General features: G+C 38.5%; 1 long non-coding RNA gene across 1 annotated transcript; it reads right to left on the bottom strand.

The window, feature by feature from the left end:
* Positions 1–3,224: 3,224 nt before the first annotated feature.
* Positions 3,225–5,392, bottom strand: LOC129874570 (uncharacterized). Its single transcript, XR_008762927.1, has 3 exons — positions 5,206–5,392; positions 4,541–4,587; positions 3,225–3,545 (listed from the first exon to the last, which is right to left on the bottom strand). It is a non-coding gene; the product is annotated as an uncharacterized LOC129874570 (long non-coding RNA).
* Between the last annotated feature and the right edge of the window lie 1,723 nt (positions 5,393–7,115).

The raw sequence follows: 7,115 nt of genomic DNA, 5'->3' as shown, positions 1-7,115 counted from the left end.
GGGAGGAAGGCCTGGAAACTCATCTAGATATATATATGAGAATTCATTAACTACGGGAACTGACTGAAGGGTTGGCGCTTCCGCTTCAAAATACCATATGCAAACCAGGTGATAAACACAACCTTTTATGATCATTTTTCTCGCCTTAAGGTAGGAAATAAACTTCCCTCTCGGCGATGCTGTATTAACTGCCCATTCCATCACTGGTTCTCCTGAGAATTGAAAATATACTCGAACTAATAGGTCTTACACGAGTCCTCATTCCCCGTTATGGGTTTCCTTTTTTGGTACTTGAGAATATTGTGATCCCTCTTTGGCCTAATATAATATAGTCTCGCGCCTTGCCGGTGATTTCTCTCGAGAGTTTCACTTATTGAGGTTTCCTTACTTTTCACCTCCTTCTAATACTTTGATTTGTTTTTTTTCTATCTACTTACTCTCTTTATTTTCCAAAAATCATTCTATTAGAATCTCCAATTTAACCTACAGTCAAATAATAGTAGAGTACGTTGCAACAGTTGTACCTTTTATTCTTATTGTCGCTCGATCTTTGGTACCCTAGCGTGATTAATACCTTTCTTACTGTGACACCAGTTGCTGGAACTCACATGTCCACCGATACAATCGTACGTCAGACATTCTACACATTCATATCTATATGGATATATTCACAATCAACTAGACTATAAAATAGCTCCAAACGCTGTTCAAGCATATCGTTGTTCTAGAGTTGTGATGTACTTTCTGTCTCTTCACCAGCCTAGTCTACATCGTCTTACGCGGCCTCTTACGGTTTATAGCCATTCCATAAACTCTAATTTTCCCTTAGGTTACTCTAACTTCTCATTTGTCTCTTACGTCTAATTATATAGAATTCTTGCATACTTCTCAGGGGGTCACCCATCCTAAAATTGCTCCCACCTGAGCACGCTTAACCTTATAACTTTGATGGAATTGGGTACGTTAATGTTGATATAATCGCGTCCATTTCCTCGTTTTACCTTTATTACATTATTGGGAGCGAGTCGAGATCTTACAGATTCTGAGACACTTTCGTAACACATCCATCTTTTACAATTACTATTTTACCCATTTTGATTCTCAATCTTTACTTTTTGCTTTCGTACGTGACTATCTTTCGTCCTGGACTACCAGATTCCTGAGGGTAGTGATCGCATCATCCATCAAGGTCTCTACCAATGATTCTTCACACGGTCTCAGATACCGCAGCATATATCTATTTATTATTAGCCTCGAGATCCATCCATCTGTTATAGGATCTCATTTGGAGTGTAAGCGTTCCCATATACATATAATAGCATCAGTTGATTTTCTCTTACGCTTGTATTTCTCTTGTCTACTTCCCCCCTTTAGGGTGTACCCATGTCATCCTCTGTTCATTTTCAACTATTCATGCGCAAATGATTCTGTTTTAACATATTTAACATACCGCACCATGTCTACACCTTCTATTAGAACATCTATACTTTAGGTTGCCTCTATAAGAAACCTTAGTACAACCATGGGTTGCTTAGTATTCTCGATGAATAGTACACGTACTCGAGTCATATAACTAATGTAGTAGTTTAGTCGAAGCTACATTCAATTCATCCCAATCAGTACGTCACTAGTGCTTATGGCCATGTCCGATTCTCCATTCGGGGCACTTATACTCCGATGACACATGTTTCACATTTTGTTATCACAGTTTTTCCCAGTGGATACTACTTGTTCCTTTAATAATTTCATAATGCCTCTTTTATTTTTGTAATTTCTGTTCTTTCTCCTCTAGGTATCCCACTATTTTCCAATATGGAGGTACATATACATAATACCCTTTTCTGCCTCATGAGCTTTCATCCTTATCGTATACCCGATACTAACTCCTAATCTTACACACGACCATATCTTGTAGTTTCTTCCTTACTAAGCTTTACTTATTTCCATAATGATTCTCGTATATTCACAGTATACCCTACTCGTATAACACTTCTTCACCTTCCTCACAATTCTTGCTACAGGTTAATTCTAGTTGGTGAGGCAAACGTATTCAGCCTTTGTCTAAATCATCCCTCCGTATCGCAGGCCCTAATGAATCACCCCAGCATTTTTCCACCACATGAAACACGTGACCTTGAATCGCCTACAAATTTATGTTTTTCCATTCACAGGTTACACCTCCAATTAGTCGACTAGGAACTGATAAGATGTCCCTATACAGTATTTTCCGAACCTCCACCAGAGAGGAACTAATATCCACTAAGCATCAGAGTGCTTTCTAGTACTTGACTCACATGGTCTTGAGTCGTGAACAATTTTTTTTTTCTAGTCCTCAAATAACAACTGAGGGTTTTGTACTTTCCAGCAAGAATGAAACTCAATCGCTGGACACTTTTCCTTCCAACCGAAATTCTCTTTCGAATTATGATTCTCCAAGTAAAAATGGTACTCCTTTTACCGAAAACATAGAGGGAACTTCTTTCAGGTTTACTCAAACGTTATAAATTTTACCCTATCGGTATCAACTTCCAAGACATCTTCTAAACATATGTCTCAGTCTCTTCCTTGCTTTTGTTCCATTCTAAAAAAAATAATTGGGAATAGTTTCCTCTGTATTTTGTACTACCTCAAAACCTGCACGCAGAAGATAGCAGCAATGCCTCACAGGGCCAACATATACATTTTTTTTATTACCTTATATCACAGTCACACAGAGATTTCAATATCAATAACCGTATGAAAATAATGGACTTACCTCATGTGTCTACCTCAAACTGCATTTATTGCACTTTCTTATCTACTTTCCTTTAAATTTTCAACTTTATATTTCAAGCTCAAAACCTTACTCAACATATCGCTTTCATACCTTTACTTACCCGTATACCATGTAGCTCCCAATATCATCCATCACATTCCTCTATCGATATCGTTCCTTAGCTGAAATCAAATGTTAGAAAAAGGAATTTCATGTCCTATGAATGGGCTCTATCGCACGATATTAGATATGAAAGAAAGGTAACATCCTAAATGCCCTGTAGCCTCCTGTTTATAGATGTGGCGCGCAACACACCGATAAACAAGACTCTACTAGACACGGTCTGTAGACATTCCGAGGAAGGACCGCTCTGATACCACTTATGTCACGATCCAACTCCGTAGGCCATGACTGGTGCCCGAGTAGGGCACCCATACGTACCCTTAGCCCCACTTAGTACATTAATCAAATAAACATAGGTAATGATCAGAAGGGATCTCTAAATAGATCACAAAATAGATATAACGCACGAGGGCCGATAGGCCATAACGAAACACACAAAACCCAAAACATATATACAAAACCCACATCTCATGTCTACAGACCTCTACAGACTGATATCCTAGTCATATGACGGGACAGGGCCCCGCCGTACCCTAAACAACGTATATATATATATATATACAACAGAAAGTGTCAGTACCCAAAATAGGGCTCCGGACAAAGGAGCACTGTCGACCAACATGGTGGATGTCCTAAGCGAGCGGATCAGCAAACCAATCATCTGTACCTGCGGGCATGTAACGCAGCCCCCGAAGAAAGGGGGTCAGTATGGAAAATGTACTGAGTATGTAAAGCATGGACTGAAATCAGTAAAGTCATTACCAGAGCAAAATGGACAAAAATGAGCAAAATATCCAAAAATATCAAATGTTTATCAAACCACATATAATGGATTGTAATAAGTAAAGTCATTACCGCGATAGAATGTACAAAAATGAGCAAAATGTCCGGAGATATCAAATGCTGATCAAAACCTCAGATAATGTATACAGAAAAACATATGCCATATCCGGCTCCATTATGGGACTCGGTGAAAAAAGTGTGGTCGCCCTCCCATCATCGGCGCCACGGCACAGCATAACACCAGAGTAGGGAATATCTCCGTAACAAATCATATCATATCAGATGGCCATATCAAATCATATCATATCATATCACAAACATATATGTACATGGCACAGCATAACTCCGTGGCATAATATTTACCACCCCATGGTACATGTCATACCTGCCCCCTCACGTCGGGACACGGCGAATAATGCAGAGAAATACGCACGAAAACAAAACACGGCCCGGGCTCGGTGAAGGAAGCATTGGGGCATCCACGAGTGGAGTAGTGAGAAACTAATGCAAATTAAATCATATTTGAGACTCAATGGAATAATCAGAATGAGCTATCATTTAAAAATCGAGACGAGACCTATGTCAAGTACCTTTCGAAAGTTGCCCTGGATTATATCAGAATAAATCTTCTGGAATCATATAGACGTATCGAATCATAATAAAATACCTTTTGGAAATCAAGGGGTTGTCCATCCTAATGGCTCTAGGAATAGGAACCTCTTTGAAATTATATAAAAGTCATATTTTTGTTTCATAAATACCATACCAAAACAAATATTAGCTTTACATACTTATGTCAAAACATGAAAATCGAAAGAGTATGCTTTACATACTTATAATAAATACATGCCAAAAGAAAGAAAGGTTCGCTTTACATACCTCTTACGGATTACTCTTAACTATGCTCGCCTCGTCGTCTCTTGAACCTATTTAACATGAAATTAATACTAAGGTTAATAAACTTTCACTTTCCAATTTCCAACTCTACACCCAAGTAACCATAGGAATCATTTCCTTATCTATGTCTCTCGACTAGTTTATTACTAGCTCCGAATCTACCGAAAATCGGGCAGCATCTCCCCTGTAACTTGAACATCCCCGAGTTTTCAACTCGGCCACCATGTCAACAACCATACCAACAACAACAGCCAGCAGCATGTATACAATTAAATCACTTCAACTTTACACAATACAAGATCTATACAACTCATTCTAAACTACGGTACCAAAATAGAGTTTTTAACCTTTATTTCGTAAAATATGTAATCATACCAAACGGAGGGTTGTGTGGCTGCAACCAGCAGAAACCACATCCATTTTTGAGTACTTTACAGCCCTGCAACACGCAATTAAACCACCACCAAACTGCAGCACCACAACAACAACACACTACGCGACTTCGATTTAACTACTACGACTTCCATTTAGTTTGTTTCCAACGTCAAACATCCTTATACATTTTTTTCCACTTCCAGCATATTTTAAGACATGTAATATACTTCATAACATCATCATAAAGTCCAGTTCAAAACAGAAAACTTTACCTTTCCCGAAATTCACCAAAACTCGCCAAAACTTGCCTCGGAATTTCCTTTCGCGCAGCTGAAACTTAGGGACTGTTTGGTAACGTTCTGGGCTGCCTAAAACCATAAAATTTCATTAATAACATCTTCATAACATCATGGTATATCTCATATGATTAATTCTTGGAACGGAATCGGAGAACTTACCTTTTTCTCCTCCCAAAATCGTAGTTTTTCCTTGTTTCTAGCCTAAGTTTCTCTTCTCTTCTCTTTTTTTTTTCTTGTAATTTCGGTTTCCCTTGCCCTTGAACACTCTAGATGAGTGTGGAAATTAATGAGTCATAAGACTCATATATATATATACAACTTTAGGGGTGACACATGTTATCCCCTAAGTGGTGACACGTGTCAAGCCCTAAGTGGTGACAAATGTCAAGATCTAAGTGGTGACACATGTCAAGGTTTCATTGGTCCAACACACCCCTCTTCTCCAATCATGGGATGACATGTGGCATGTGGGTCCCACATGAGTCTTCTTGAAGACTTTGTGAAATTCCCATTTTACCCCTAGCCTTCCACAATATTACCATAGGCCACTTTGCGAATTTTCCTTTTTGCCCTTTGCCTTTTCCAATATTTCCACACTATTAATGATCATAAATAATATTCATATCCAACTTGTATATTAAATAAATTTTGAAAGATGTTCATTCCCTTAACTTTACCACAGCTACCTTAAAACATCCAACCGTATAAAATACGGGATATAACATCCTCCATGAGAAATTCTAATTTTTGCCCCTTACTTTTTCTAATATTTCCAAGTTGAAATTCCAATTTAGTCATAAGAATTTTGTATCCAACAAGATCAACCATAGCCTTGCCCTTGACTTATTACCGTTATCCCGAAATGCCCTAATGTGCAAAATACGGGTTATAACATTCTTCCCCCCTTTTGAACATTCGTCCTCGAATGTTGAACTAACCTCATACGGTGTCTTCATACTTCAGGAGGGTTCCTCTTATTTTTGTCCTTTTAAGTATGCCCATTACCTATCTCTTCTTTCATATTTTTTTAAGTTGTCGGGAAGCGTACGCTATAACTTTGCCATTTTGCATCATGACACAACTTATCCTAACACCCGAAGCATCACAATATATAACTTACCCATCTTGTCCCTCTGGAAAAGTTAGAACTAGAGCTGTAGTCAACTTCTCTTTCAATAACTGAAAGATTCGTTGACAGGCACGAGTCCACTGGAATTTAACTCCCTTCTGAGTTAATCTTGACAGTAGTGCTGAAATTGAAGCAAATTTCTCTACATATATCCTATAATAACTTGTTAATCCCAAGAAGCTGCGTACCTCTATAGATGTCGTCGGCCTAGGCCAGTTCTTTACGGACTCGATCTTCAGTGTATCTACCCGAATACCATCAGCCCCAACAATATATCCCAGAAGTGCCATAGAAGTCAACCCAAAATTCACATTTGGAAAATTTAGCATACAATTTCTGGTGTCAGAGTACTACAAGTACCGCTCTCAGATGATTTGCATGCTCTGCTTCTGACCGAGAATAAATTAGAATATCATCAATAAATATAATCATGAACATATCATAGAATGGTCTAAATACCCGATTTATCAGGTCCATGAATACCGCTGGAGCATTTGTCAGGCCAAAAGATATCACTCTGAACTCGTAATGGCCATATTGGGTCCAGAATATTGTCTTTGGTTTATCTGATTCTCTTAACCGCACCTAATGATAACCCGATCGCAAGTCTATTTTTGAAAACCACTTAGCACCCTCCAACTGATCAAATAATTCATCACTCCTGGGAAGGGGGTGTTTATTCTTAATGGTTACTTTATTCAGCTGTCTGTAATCAATACACATCTGCAGCGACCCATCTTTCTTTTACACAAAT

The sequence above is a fragment of the Solanum dulcamara genome, chromosome 11, assembly GCF_947179165.1.
Source record: "Solanum dulcamara chromosome 11, daSolDulc1.2, whole genome shotgun sequence".
Classification (NCBI taxonomy): domain Eukaryota; kingdom Viridiplantae; phylum Streptophyta; class Magnoliopsida; order Solanales; family Solanaceae; genus Solanum; species Solanum dulcamara.
Note: the sequence above shows the minus strand (reverse complement) of the source record. Positions and strands in the feature narration are given on the sequence as shown.